The sequence below is a fragment of the Danio rerio genome, chromosome 14 (assembly GCF_049306965.1).
Source record: "Danio rerio strain Tuebingen ecotype United States chromosome 14, GRCz12tu, whole genome shotgun sequence".
Classification (NCBI taxonomy): Eukaryota; Metazoa; Chordata; class Actinopteri; order Cypriniformes; family Danionidae; genus Danio; species Danio rerio.
The window spans coordinates 13,487,853-13,503,425 of NC_133189.1; the positions used below are offsets into that span (position 1 = coordinate 13,487,853).

The following is a 15,573-nucleotide window of genomic DNA, read 5'->3' on the forward strand; positions in this document are numbered from 1 at the left end:
GTATGTGTGCGTTTTTTTTCTCTCTTTTTTACAGTACTGTGGGTGTGAGAAACATGTTGTACTTGTTACACTGAATTCCACATTCTTTGATTAATTTTTTTTTAAATAGGTTTCTACACTACAGTAAATACTTTTTACATGGCAATCAGCCTACAAGGGCTAATGCAGAGTTTGTCAGGCATTTGTTCGAGCTGAGTAGTAGAATGTTCAGCTAATACTTTTTATTCATGGCTTAATTTGGTAGAATTACATCTGTTTTGCTTGGAAAGAACAAAACTTTTACTCACACTGGCCCTAATGTTTGGTGAGAGTGTCAAAAATTAGTTTATTTTTAATATAACTTAATGTTGTTGTGCTCCTAAGTAAGGTGTGTTTCACCACAAAACCTACGCATAGACGATGCACTGTATTAAACGTGTAAACAACAATTTTGCTAATTTTATTCCTTCTACGTCTTAGATTTTATTATAATCAAGAGTGGTCTAAAGTGCAGGCCATCACATTTTCACTGTTGTTACTGTACATCATGTACAACATGGAAATTTTCTTGCAGGAAATACGAGACAAGAGATATTTGTGTGTCTTGTTTACACAACCCTCACTTGTAAATTTAACAGGGTACTATACTATAATGTAAATATTAATTTTTGTTTTGTAAAATGTAATAATATTTTCTGTAAAAAATGTTGAGTTCTTGAAATATATTTATTATTTTATTAAAAATCCAATATCGGGGCTAAAATCACGCAGCCTGACCTAGGCATAAGTGGAAAACATGATTACAAGGACAGCTCTGCTCCTAATCCTGGGTCCTTGGTTCTTTGGACTACTTACCCAATGAAAGTGATGATTGCACATAGGAGCTGGATTGTGGAATCGGACGGTGTGATGCACCTGCTACCTGTGTGGCAGTACAGCTGAAAGACTTTGCTGGAGATAAACCTGAATATATCTCAGATGATAGCAAGTCATTTCGAAAGTCTGATGGTGAATAATATACCACTGGAAATGAATTGGACAAAGTGTAAGATATAAGGCAAGAGATGGTGTTCCAAATGCTTCTGACGGAGATGTACTTGTCCACCCACAGGGCTGAATTAACATAAGGGCTAGATGGGGTTGGTGCCCCAGGGCCCGCAGAAGAAGGTTGCCCTTAATTGGCTGAAGAATTCATTTGCGCTATGACGCCAGGAAACCCCACTTTGCATTATGCTTTTGCTCATCGATAAGGTGCATATAATGGGCATACTGCAGAATCAGAACGAGTCCAATACTGAATCCTAAATCTTGGTTGGGCACCACATTGTCTGGTCTCAGTCATTTAGGACTGCCTTGACGGCTTTAAACCATAAGAGAATACATTACAGATAATAGAGAGACAATTGATTTGACTATTTTAACCAATACTTTATCTGCAGATGTTCTGGGGACTTTTTATCAATTTGGGCACAATGTAATCAACTACCAATGGTGCTTTACAAGCCTTTCAACGGGAAAACTAATTGCCTTACAAGACTCTTTTCATGACTTCTTAGTCATGTGCTTGTTATGTGCTCCATGTGTCTTTACATCCTGTTGGATGTACACTTTTGTAGAGATTGGTCGTTCATGAACAATTCGTTAATTTTAAACGAATCTTCAATATGACTCGGGAACTACGAGTCCTCTCAGGGAGTGATTTGTTCATCCGCGTGTGCGCACATTTGTGCAGGTGGTATCGTTTATTTCAAGTCTTTTGAGTCGTTCATCGCAGAAAGGCAGAAGCCAATCATATGTGTTTAGAGCCGGAAAAAAAATCGATCCGTTCACCTCTTGAGTCCTCTATCGGGTCTGAGTCATTCGTTCATCACGGGCCAATCATATGCGTTTAGAGCCGGAAAAAAAATCGATCCGTTCACCTCTTGAGTCCTCTATCGGGTCTGAGTCATTCGTTCATCACGGGCCAATCATATGCGTTTAGAGCCGGAAAAAGAATTTAACCGTTTTTCTCTCGAGTCCTCTATCGGGTTTGAGTCATTCGATCCTCACGGGCTAATCATTTGAGTTTAGAGCCAGAAAAAGAATTAAAACGTTCATCTCTCGAGTTCTCTATCAGGTTTGAGTCATTCGTTCCTCACGTGCCAATCATATGCGTTTAGAGCTGGAAAAAGAATTGATTCATTCAACTCTTTGGTCCTCTATCGGGTCTGAGTCATTCGTTCCTCATGGGCCAATCATACATGTTTAGAGCTGGAAAAATAATTGAATTGAACTAATTATCATGGCTCCTATCGGCTCAGACTGTGTACTTTGGTTAAGATCATATGTGACTGTCAGTGTAACGTGAATGAACCACTGAAATTTAAAGACATGAAGAGGTGAGCTAATCAAAGAGACAACAATACCTTCATAGACAAAAGAGACAAAAGCTGGTAAACATTGAATTATTATTTTCTCCATTTTATAGTATTCTATTAATGACTTATTTGTCGTGTGATCAACCTTTTGGGCTAGATGTAGATGTGTTTGGAAGCAATTCGTAACATTTTAATAATATTTTTGCAAATTGAACTAAATGAACAAAATGACTCAAAAACATTGGTTCATCTCGATGAACGAGACTCAAAGATCCGAGTCAGTAAAATGATTCGAACTTCCCATCACTAGTAGAGATAAAGGAACTCTGGACTTAATGCATGTAAATGAAATGCAACCAGTTAAAGTGTTACTATTAAGATAGATGTCTTTAAATAAAATGCCATAGTTTTCCTCATATTCTATGTGTTTATTGCAATCATTGTAACCAACCAAGTAAATCAATGTGTTTTTAACCCTTATTGAAGATGAAACCTTCTATATGTTTATTCATTAATTAATTTTCTTTTCAGCTTAGTCCCTTCATTAATCCTGGGTCGCCACAGCGGAATGAACTGCCAAATTATCCAGCACGTTTTTACACAGCAGATGCCCTTCCAGCCGCAACCAATCTCTGGGAAAACCTTTTGTATGTGGTTATTAATATTATTATTTTTATTTTTTTTATGCTCAACGTGGAAACAAAATGATAAGGAGAGGGTGAGGAGTACAATATTGAATTAGGTTTTGATGTACTCAAATGTCCACATGACAAAGACGCTATTTCTCAAATAGGGTCAGGGTACAATATTGGCTTCAGATAATATAACTCTGATGTACCCAACAAATGACCAGGTGACTAGAAGGGGAGTTTAGGACATTGAATCCAGTCATGCTGATAGTTCAGAACCTATGATTTTTGCTGTGCAATTAGAAATAATGTGCAACTAGTTGAGAGAGGGCGGAGCCTTATCAACTCCCTCTAATTTCTCAATAAGGAGGCTGACCTTTGGCCAGCATTCAAATTTTGAATATAAGGGTGAGAACTTCTTGCAGTCATTTTGGCAGCTCAGCCATGTGCCAAGTGTGCATCGCCCGACATTTTCGTACATGTGTTGGTCTTTCAAAAACTGAACTGAACTGAACTTAAACACTAAAACCTGAACCACACTGTTCCAATTACTATGACCATTTATGTGAAGCTGCTTTGACACAATCTACATTGTAAAAGCGCTATACAAATAAAGCTGAATTGAATTGAAAAAAAATTGAATCAAAATGACTGCAACGCGCTCTCCAGTATATTTTATGCATTTATATTACTCATTATTGAATATGGTTTATAAATATCATGGTTATTATTATAATTGATACGAACTGTATGTACCAGAAATATACAGTTGTATTGCTTGATTATTATGGTGTTCAAACCTTTTATTGATACCTTCTCTTGTCAATTCGTATGGAGTCAGAAAAGACTCAAAAGAAATTCACGCAAAAGACACGATGTACACATGCATAGCCAAATTTACGTGCATAAAATCAAATGCATGTGCGTAAAATATTTATTTATATTCAAAAAAAAATTTCACGTGCACAAAATAAAATATTAGCGCTGTCAAAATTAGTGCGTTAATGCATGTGATTAATTTTAAATAATTAAACCTGCAGTTGCAGGTTTTTTTACTTCCTGTTATGGTGGACGTGTGTTTAACATGCAAGAAATGTGGATAAGACCAAGGAAGCACTTTTTGAAGGCAAGTTTCAGTATAAAACAATTAGTTGCACCACCAGGCTCTCCAAAGTTTCATGCAATTTCGCGTGTTTCATTTTTAACTTTCGACTTCTGTTGTAAGTTGATACCGCATGGCGAACAGAAAGAAAATCCTCCGCATTTCGTGACTCGGTGTTCCTTTAAGGTAATAAAATCACTGCTTAGGCTACACGGTAGAATTTTAATAAGAGTATAATCTTAATCATATTAAAAATCGGAGTATTGGTGTCTTATGTGAATATACTCAGAAAGTCTCTGGTGAAGTCGCGAGCTGTCAAAGACAGGGCATTACTCTGCCTTTTAGCATGAGCCCTTTAGTTTAGCGTGTTTCCTCATTAAACGCAACGAAAGCGTATGCTTCACGTTGTTGTGTCAGAATCCTTGTGAAAAACAGTAATACTTTAGGACGCTTAGTTTAAGCAAATTTGATGAACGCGATCAAGCGTGTTAAATCTGAGGGGAGTCGCTCCAGTATGGAAGGCTGTTGGGGCCAAAACGTCTGCAGCGCGTTGTGTGTGTCTGTGTCAGGCCCGTTGAGGGGTGTCAGGGGTGCAGTGAGCGATGTATCTGAGTAGGGGCGTGTGCGCGCGAGACGTACCTGAAGGACGGTGGGGGTGAGTTGCGCGCGACATAGGCTACCTGAAGAGCTTGGAGGGATGCAGGGGAGAGGGGTGTGCAATGTATTTAACGACCGGTTTGCAAGAAATTATCATTCATTTGCGGGCATTTTGGGAGTCTCTGTGCTCTTGCGGGATACTCCTAGTCTTAGCAACTGGATGAATGTAAAGGAGGATTAAGCAAAATTGTTTCTACTCTATAACTAGTTATCATCTTACAGCAATACAACTTTACAATGAGTGCAACAGTTTGTATTCTATAGTTTATTATTATAATTTTTCATTTTCCATACCTGCAATTCCTGTATTTTGGCATTTTTTTGCAGTCCACTTAGAATCCAACATGGAAATCAATGTTTTCTTTATTGGCATTGATTGTTTTGAAATTTAAGTGTCATTAACATGCCTGTCTTTTAATTTCTTTAATAAATATGGCTGTCAAGCCAGGATCTTGATGGTTTATTGTGGGTATGTTGTTTACATGAAGAAATCTGTGTTACAAGTTAAATAAAAAATTTAATAAACAATTATATTTTAAATTTTAATTGTAATCAACAGTTATATTTTGAATTAAAATAGTTTTTGTCTTGCGTTTACATTAATTTTACATTTAAATAGCCAAAATTACAAGTTTATGTATTTTAAATGCGATTAATTGCGATGAATTTTTTTTAAAAGGTTCAATTAATTAGTTAATTTTTTTAATCGATTGACAGCACTAAAAAATACATTTTCATAAAATACATTTCAAACATGCAAAACACCATTTGCAAATGTATAAGAGTGTACAAAAAGTTTTGAATGTTTAAAACTTGCGAGTTCATCCTGAATGAGAATTGTGCAAATCCTCTTTCATGTACGACTCCCCCTGGATACGTGTGTGTGTATTTTTGAGACTTTCCTGCCAGAGTCAGGGCAACTCGTACCTTTCAGCCAATCAGATGAGAGTTGTAGTCAAGGACACCCACTCTGCGCTCTATTTGCGCAGACTGTTCCTCTCCAGCATGGAGAACGAAGAAAGCAGCAGTCGCACTTTTTTCATTTTTTTATTTATTTGACCATAGCCTCACTCTTTTTATCCATTATTTGCAGCAGCTCCGCTCTTTTTATTTATTGTCTCGCAGCCCCATGAGCAAAATGTAGCCTGCAGGGTAACGATGAGGATTAAGTATCATTCCGGCCACACAAGCATTAAAGCGTCATTGTGGTCCAGCGGTCAGCTCATTGGGTTGTGACACCGTCGACCCCTGTTCGATCCTCACCTGAGCTAATAGCTTTTTTTTTCTTTTTCATTTTTATTGTTAAGACATACAAAACTGTAAGGTTGTTGAACATTTGAAGTTCTAAAGCAGCCGTTTTCTTCAAAAAGAAGTGATAGTGTCATTAGAAACTGAATTGGAAATGACCTTATGATAATATAGTCAGTCGTGAACTGAGGTGGATCGGTCTAAGGCTTGAAACTCTTGCACCAGCAGCTCTTGGTTAAACCAGCCACGTCAGCCTGCCCACCTTCCCCCCCGAATTGGGCGGGCTGACGTGGCTGGGTGAACCAAGAGCTGCTGGTGACCCGGAGCAGAAATGTGTTTTTTCCGCCCCCTCCCTTTGCTTTAGGGCACCAGCAGCTCTGGCTAAGTTAAACCATTGGTGGTCTAATTTGTCTAACCTTACTGCCTTCATCAGATAGCCTGGAGTCCAACCCAAACAATAGGCAACAATGGCGCTTCTATGGCTTTCTTACAGGCTACCTAACCTCCATCTCGGGGCACTGCTGTGGAGTCTTCCAGAATTTGACCATCCAGGAGGTTGAAGAGGCTTCCAGAAGCCCAGACGAGTCTGCCTATGTCATTAACGTGAGTATGGCACAAGTAAGGTGGGGGTCACCAGTAGTATGCTCTCGCTCACTTTTTCTCTCTGCTTGTTCTCTGACGCCAGATCACCAGGCATAAGACAAACAGAGCCTTTGGGGCTTCACTTCTACAGCCAGTCCTTGTCAGACCCTAAACAAATACTTTCAATCTGTATGGATCAGCATGGGGCTTCCCGGCAAACCGACTTTTACTGACGTACGGACTGCCATCGCGACCCACGTGAGTAAGCATGTGATGCTCCTGTGACTACAACCAGCAGCTTTGATCCTAAAAAGGTTCTGACTGTCTCTCTCTCTGACGCAGGCAAAGAATGCACATTCTTCAGAGGATCACCGGAAGGTGGCGCAATTCATGTGCCATGACACTTCAACCTCAGATAAGTTCTACGCACTTCACTTCAGACCTCTCCAAGTACGTGAGTGCCGCAGACTATGTGAAAGGGCCCTGGTGGAGGAGGACAGGGACTCCCGGGTCTCCCCTGGTAAATCAGTTTCTCTTTGGCGTGGATGGTAACAGCAGAACGTGTGGCACTGGCTAACTGGCCTTTATGTGTCTCTTTTCCAGGAGGGAACCAGCAGGAGGACGCTGGCATGGCGGCCTGCCAAGGGGAAAAGCCAGGGGGCTTACCCACTCAAACCAACAGAAGACTCTGAATCATCCTGAATAAATATTAAACAACTTAACGGTCATATGGTGTTCAGTGTCTTTTTTATTCCTCTATCTGTGTGGTAAAAATAGCTTCAGTAGGGACAAATGAGCCCTGTCTCCTTAGTACCAAGGTGGACGCCTGCTGCGTCCAGGTTCAGCCTTGGCAACAGGCCAATTGGGACAAATTATCCCTGTCTTGTGTGTTAAAAGTGTCTTGCGGGACGCCTGTGTCCAGGTTCAGCCTTGGTTGATAGCTCATTGGGAGAAATCATCCGTTTTGCAGCACAAAGAGGTGCTGGGCTGGATGACACTGTCCAGGTCTGCAACTGCTTTGAATGGCCAGATGGCCTTTGGTCCAACTCTGGGTATTAGCAAGCTTCTCCCGGGACAGCTCGGTCCTTTGAGCTGCATGAAGAGGTCAGGACAGGGCTGCTGGGGAGTGGAGGTTAACTTCGTTGAGAAATTAAATTTATTTTGACTGCTATAGTTAGTGTTAATTACACTATTTATACATATAGCATGAAAAGCCAAAAGAAAATTAAAGTGTCAGTCTGAAGAGATTATTTGTGATATCATAGCCATCCTGTCCTGCTTGTTTTTTAATTCAGTATCATATTAGTTATGTGTGAGAAATAAATAATATACATAAATGAAACCACTGAAGCTCCAATAATTAATAACTTTATAACAGGTTTAAAAACACTATTTACAATAAGAATGTTTGATCAATGGCAGAACTTAAAACCACACAGACATCAACAATTAGTCTTTGAATCTCAATAATGGTGACAAACAAAAAAATAAAAATCAAGTAAAAAAAACACTTTACTGAAACATCACCTCCCAAAAACAACACAAAATAAAGGAAAAGAAAGAGATTGTAAGAACATAAAGCTGCATAATTTATTCATGCTGCAATGCATGCTGGGAGCTTTGTACTATGCTGGCACCCAGCATGCATTGCGGCATGAACTATGCAGCTTTTTTTTTAGCAACCACGGTTGAGTTTCATATCCTGATTCTTGATGCCTGTGTGTCATAATGATTAAGTTGGAGCATGAATGTTTAGTGCATGACACTCTAATTATTAATTGCATCCTAATTGTTTGTTGAATCTTCTATGAAGAGCAGCAGACTGAGAATAGTATTGTCCCACGCAGTTTTAATGCAACTATATTTGCATATTTTATGAATCAACTTATTAAACACCTGAAATTATATCTATAACAATTAAGCATAAACAGTATAGTTTCTCTTGACCTTTCTTGCTATAGCTGATGAGTTTTAGAAACACAGCTGTAACAGTCAGAGAAACATTAGGATACAAGAGTAAAGCTTCAAGAGCTCAAATAAGCAGCCTCTGATCTCTATGATGGTGAGGTCAAATGAAATATCTTTAATAAAAAAATATTCTTACAGAAATGAAGTCAAACTGTAATTAGTGAAGCTGCTTATACTATTATTTAATGGAGTTGTTTAATCCTCTGTTTTAATTCAGTTGGTTTGGTGTGAGGCTGTGTCTGTAGTTTTATTTCTTCCTTCAATTTCTTATTCCTTTAGTGATTGTGCTTGTTAACAGCAGGTGTTCAACAGCAGGTGTCTCAATTCAATTATTTGTGGTCATTCCCTCTGTCTAGTGGACTAAACTAATTGACCAATTTAAGGGCCAGGTGAATGAGGCTGTGGCGAGATTTCAGACACTCTGATTAGTTTCTCAAATACAAGGGTTTTCTAAAAAGGTAGATAAATGTTACTCTGTATGAAAAGGGGGCAAATCAGCTTCTAACGCCGAGAGGGTTATTTTACCTTTATCTAACTCCAGAATTTTAACACTTTACTCTGAATTACCACAACACTTGAAATTTAACACCAATGAATTTGCTGTGTACTTGTCTTTTTTAAAAATTATTTTAGTTTAAGATAAAGTGTAAAATAAAATATTGTATAGAAAACAACGAGCAATTATGAAAAAACTGTGTAAAATATGTAAAAATAAAAATCTTGTCATCATATACTTTTTTTAAATATATTTTTGGTCTAAAAAACAAATTATATTGTTATCAGTTCTATTATATCACCATTCAGTCATCGGGTGAACCAAAAAAGTTTTTCAAAACAAAATCCTTTAAAAAAAAAAAAACCAACAACAACAAAAAGATTACAAACACAAATTGAGACTTACAGAGAGAGCAAGAGAGAATGTGAGTAAATGTACAAAGCGCTTTTGATAATGGGTAATCTAAAAATGTGTGTTAAGATTTTCATAAATAAATTTGGTGTATGAGTGAATGCAAAGAATACTGACCCAGGTTAACACAGCATTATCGATCAGTTGAGGTTTACCCCACCAAACTTTTTCAGTTGCTGACTCTAACGAGGATTCAGGTCCCGGTCTTTCAAAAGGTTTAATCCGGATAAAATTTATGTAAACAAAAATTAGCTCATTTTATGAATATTAATAATCAACAATAACAGTTTATTCTTAATTATTAATACTCCGGCTTAAGCTTCGGTCAATTTGGTCAAACAAACATATGATTGTATATGATCCTGGCCGCTCGACAGAGCGGACTCTCAGGTTATGAATATTAATTATCAACAATAACAAATTATTATTAATCATTACATTCTGGATTAATTTATTGTTAATTTGACCAAACAAACATAACCAGAACCGCCGCTCTTCCGAACGGACACGGTAATGATCTATTCATTTAGAAAATGGAATTATTACTACTTCTTGTGAAGTAGATTAATCATTCATAAGTTTTAATCAACTTATAACAGCTAGGCAAGGGAATCTGTCTTTCAGTGACTTTTTCTGTGAGGCAAACAATACAATTCATTTGATTATAATGGGATTTAATGACTAGTCAGACAGATAACGAACAAACGCACGAACATACATAAAACATAGAACAAAGGTAAACCACGTGGAGATAGGCATTACATATGGGTCTATAGAACATGTAACAAACCGAGAGAAATAGCAAAGTGAGGAAATAGAGATTTCAGATAAAGAGTGGCAAATCTTTTTCAGTTTCACACACACTATTAAGGATCACCAAGATTATAAAACACCTTTTTGATAAAAGGCACAGCTTATTCGCATAACTAAAATACCTGGACTTTAGTGTCTGGCGTTCTCTCTCTTTATGCGAGTTTCTTCCGTTGTGAAGGGGAGTCCTTTGATGTCCTTCTTGATGCGTGGAGTTAGCAATACCGGTCGGAGGAACGCGATCGCAACTTTAAATTGAGTTTACTTTGTCGGAAAAATAAGAAACGTGGGCTCGGAGCGAGCCACGCGGCACAGAGGAGCCGAGGCTGCTCATATGCAAATTTGAGTGTCTGCCCGCAGCCTGAGGATGGTCTTTAATTTAGGGTATTAAAGAATGTATGCCGTACAAGTTATTATCATGCTCTATGCATCATGTGTTGTAAAATGTCAGCAGCAACTCATCGGTACTAAACATAGACAGGTACATCAACAATAAAAGTACATCAAAAGTACATCAACATAATTCCCACACCCTTACATTATTTATGCTCTAAGGTTGTACAGGTAAGAAAAGTTAGAAATGAGATACAAAGATTACAAACATAACATTTTAGTTTTGTGCTGGTCCAGGATTTCTAAATCCAATTTCTTTTTGGACTAATGTTCTCGTGTGTGTGTGTGTGTGTGTGTGTGTGTGTGTGTGTGTGTGTGTGTGTGTGTGTGTGTGTGTGTGTGTGTGTGTGTGTGTAAGAAAGGGGGGGGTCGGAATGTCTTTCAAGTCTCTAGGTCCATATCTCTGGATAACAAAAAGTGTCACGGAGGCAGACTTCGTGGAGCCAGGAGTCATAAAACCCACGCCAGAGACTCCTTAATAAAATCAATAAGTAATTTTATCTATGGACTGTACGCTACATTTATACGGATTTAGTAATCCAGTTTTTACGATCCATGATCACGTAATCCAGTTTACTTTTTGAGCCAGTTTTTCAAACCAACATTGGATTGGATCAATCTGATCCGAATAGGAACTTTTCAGGATCACTAAATCTGGATAACCAGTGCTCAAACAGGATGGTAAATTACAATGTAGAAGTATAGATGCGTAAAGAACAACAAGTACAATAGCCAGTGTGGAGTCAATATAACTTTATTTTTATGTAAAATGAAAACACATTTAAAAAAATAAAAAATAAAAACAAGAAAATCCCCACCTCATTCACTTCCAGTTGTCAGCTTATCTGAGACCTACAACACAAACACTTTACATTAAAGATATTTATAACAAGTTTCAAATATAGATGTATTAAATAAAAAATAAAAAAAGACTTCCATTTCGAAACCTCTACAATAATTTCAGTCTTCCTGAGGACAGACCAGCTTGTCTGAGTGTAGCCTTTAGGAGTCTGGCCTTGGTTTGCTGTAGTTAGGTCAGAGTCAGTTGTTCCTCTGTCAGACGAAGCTGTACTTCTGCTCTTTCGGTCTTTTTCTGCAATTGTTGAAAGTGATTTAAAAAATCAGTCATTGCCATTCTTTGCATTTTATTTTATTTTTTTGGTTATTCTGTAATCATTGCATGCATCAATAATAAATATTCTGAAATGAAAAATATATATATCAATTTGTGAATAAAATTTTGAAAGCTCTTCGGGGGATTATTTTAAGAGGCCTTTTACTTTGCTGTAGGGCTATACTGAAAGGCTGAATACATTAAAGCCTACCTAATCACTGTAGCCTGACAGATGAACAAATGCAATTAAAACCTTATGAATAAATACAATATCTTGTAAGATACTTCATGATCCAAATATAGTATTATTTTATACATTTTTTAAGTTTTCATTACATTTTGAGCATGAAATCCATTTTCAATGATCTCACACGCATAAAAAACAGCTCTATAACTTTTCTATAAACAGCTCTCTTCTCTCAGCACTTTTCTTTTCCTCTCTCTTCACTCTTGTTGGCAGGCAAACACACACAAAAACTCCTCTCTTTCTTTTTCTTTCTTTTATCTCCCCCTTTTCCCAACCTGAGGTTCAGTTTCCTCCATCTTGACCCTGGAAGTTATAGGCAGGGCCAGACAGAATCTGCGGACGTTTTTTGCTATTTCTGCAAAGAATTTTGGTAAAAATCTGTGGATTTCTGCGGAATTATTTTGAGAGTAAACAGCGGAGTTACTGGTGACCTTAGATGTGGAATCGTTATATACCAACATTCCACATGATGGCGGTATACAAGCAATTGATTTTTTCTACGTGTCTTAAAGAATTAACTAAATTAGTACTTACAAAAAACTATTTCATGTACAAAGATGACTATTTTCTACAAATTAAAGGTACTGCAATGGGAAGCACTATGGCGCCTAATTATGCGAATTTGTATATGGGCTTTTTTGAACATGAATATGTGTTTAATCCAACGGTTAATTCGTATTTGCCTAATATTCTTCTGTGGCGGCGATATATTAATGATTTTTTCATAATTTGGTGTGGCTCAGAAAATGATTTGCTTGTTTTTCAGCAATTTTTAAACCACAGTAGTGAACATCCTAAATTTACTATTGAGTTCAACCCCTTACAAGTGAGTTTTTTAGACTTGCTTATAATAAAAGATGGGAGTAAATTGGTGACAGATTTATATAGAAAGCCTACCGATAAAAATACCTTTTTAAATGGTCTGAGTTTCCATCCCTCTAATTTAAAGAAAAGCTTGCCAATTAGTCAGTTTAAAAGAATCAGACGGATCTGTACTAATACGGAAACGTTTGATAAACAACGTAAGGAACTATGTCAACGTTTTTATGATAGAGGTTATCCTAAAAAATGGATTAAGGAAGCTGCGGCCCGTTACGAAAATATGGATCAAAAAGAAGCCTTGGTTCGAAAAAAACTAAAACCTACTAACACACGGATTTCTTGTATTATTCAATATTCGGCTTTAAGTAATGAGTTTGCAAATATAGTACGAAGACATTGGCATATATTAAATTCAGACCCTGTTATGAGACACTGTTGTAAAGATCCACCACGAATTGTTTTTAAACGAGCTCCTAACGTGCGACAAATGATAGTGAGAGCAGATCAAGGTTCCGATCGGTCGGATAATCCTTTCTCAGTCCCTGAAGGCAACTATAGATGTGGTCAATGCGCACAGTGTAATTTTACAACCAAATTAAAGTTTTTTAGTCATCCCCATTCAGGTATGCAATTAAAGGTGTGATTTCATGCAACACAAAAAATGTGATCAATATGATTAAATGTCCTTGTGGTTTAGCCTATATAGGTAAAACAAGACGGTGTTTAAAAACACGAATTGCTGAACACAGAAGTAATATACGATTAAACGATCAACGAAATCCTATCGCCGTTCATTTTAATGCATTGAAACATAACCTTGCGACGTTGCGATATATTGGCAAAGTGAAGGTGCCGAGAAGGGGTGGCGATGTTGACAGACTTTTATTACAGAGGGAAGCGTTTTACATTTACACACTAAACACTTTATCTCCGAGAGGTTTAAATTTGGATTTTGATTTAAAATCCTTTTTGTAAGTGTATTTGCATTCTATATTGTTGTATACTTTTCCCAGAGATGGGTTGCAGCTGGAAGGGCATCTGCTGTGTAGGGACTTGCTGGATAAGTTGGCGGTCCATTCCGTTGCGGCAACCCCGGATTAATGGGGGGACTAAGCTGACAAGAAAATGAATGAATGAATTGTTGTATACTAAATATGTACATTATGTTTTTTGCCCCTAGGTCTACTGGCCTTGTGTTTAATTGATGTGATTTTGTGCAGGTGTGATGCGCTATATCTATTTAGCCTATAGAATACTGTCTCCGAGGAAGAGAATTTGTATTTAGTGAGAATTTGTATTTGTATTTTAAATGTTTGTTTGTAATTGTATGTATGTTTTTCATATTGTTAGATGTATATTACTGTATGCAAATGTTCCTGTTTATCGGCTTGTTAGCTGATTGTGATAATTGACTGCAGGTGCTGTGTAGAGCTGTTTGACTATTTCTGGAGTACTTCCATTTGCAATGCTTTACCTGATGAAGACCATGTCGGTCGAAACGTTGTGATATTGGCATTAAAAAATTTTGTGGCAGTGTGCCGATTTACTTTGAATCTTTTGCTAGTATCCAGCGGAGTATCATAACTTAAACCTTAATATATGAAATAAAAAATAATACCTTTATAACTTTTATTTAATGTTTAAAACGCAAATCCAATTAGATTCACTTCATTTGGTAAACAAAGCAAGTCTCTCATATAATAAATCTACTCAAAGACAGAAAATATTACTTTTCAAACTGTGTTGTACATAAGTCAGATGAACATTTTCTTAATAGTCAATAATATTGCTGTAATTCATTTAAAAACTAAATGAATTTAGATTTACACATTTACTTAAGCAAAATAAAATAAACAAACAAAATAAAAATTATTAATGATGGGCTAAAAATCTGCAGAAATTGGCCGAATTCTGCAAAAATCTGCGGAATTCTGCGCACACTGATTCCGTCTGGGCCTAGTTTTAGGAAGGGCAGGTTGGTCTAGCTCACCCTTGTGATGCTTAGCAAAAATTTGGGTAACACTATATAATAACTACACACTATAAATAAATCATTTATTAAGCATTAGCAAATAGTGAATTCATTATCTGTTAAGCATTAGCTCTATATTAATAAGCGTTAGTGAGCAGTTTATAACTGCAGCTACAAATGCTCTATTCTTGACTTACAAACATATTTAAAATGTGCTTAATAATTGTATTTTCATGCTTTGTTAATGATTTATTTTTCATTAATAAATTAAGTATTGCATTATTTACAAGCCATTTGTATTTAAGAGTAGTTGAGGGTTTTTAGGATCATTCAGAATGAGTTAGTAAATGATTAATGAACTATTGAAATCTACGTTTATATGTCTTATTATTCAGGCATATATTAATGCTTATTATGTATATTAATAAATGCTTTATTAAAAACTCAACTTCATCTAGTTTTGTGACCTAATCTAAGTGAAGACTATTTGTGCTTTATAAACCCCTTATAAATGACAAATAAAGGCTCAGCTAAATTCTAAGGGAAAATGACTATTCATTCCTATTCATTTAAAGATACACAAATGAAACTGAACTTCAAATGAATAGTAAATATTTGCAACCTTAATAAAATCACTGTAGAGTTTAAACATTGCATCTTGTTATATTGTTAAATTATTACATTGTTGTTGCTGTTTTATCCAGTTTTATGTCAAAATTTGACACTCCTGTTATTTAGCAATGTTTTAACTTTACAGTAATGTTACTTTTTAAAAAAACTGCAAAT

At 36.6% G+C, this 15,573-nt stretch overlaps 1 long non-coding RNA gene across 1 annotated transcript; it reads right to left on the minus strand.

Moving 5' to 3' along the window:
• Positions 1-6,028: 6,028 nt before the first annotated feature.
• On the minus strand, positions 6,029-11,544 carry LOC141377697 (uncharacterized). Its single transcript, XR_012390259.1, has 3 exons — positions 10,662-11,544; positions 9,075-9,214; positions 6,029-7,719 (listed from the first exon to the last, which is right to left on the minus strand). It is a non-coding gene; the product is annotated as an uncharacterized lncRNA (long non-coding RNA).
• Positions 11,545-15,573: the final 4,029 nt, after the last annotated feature.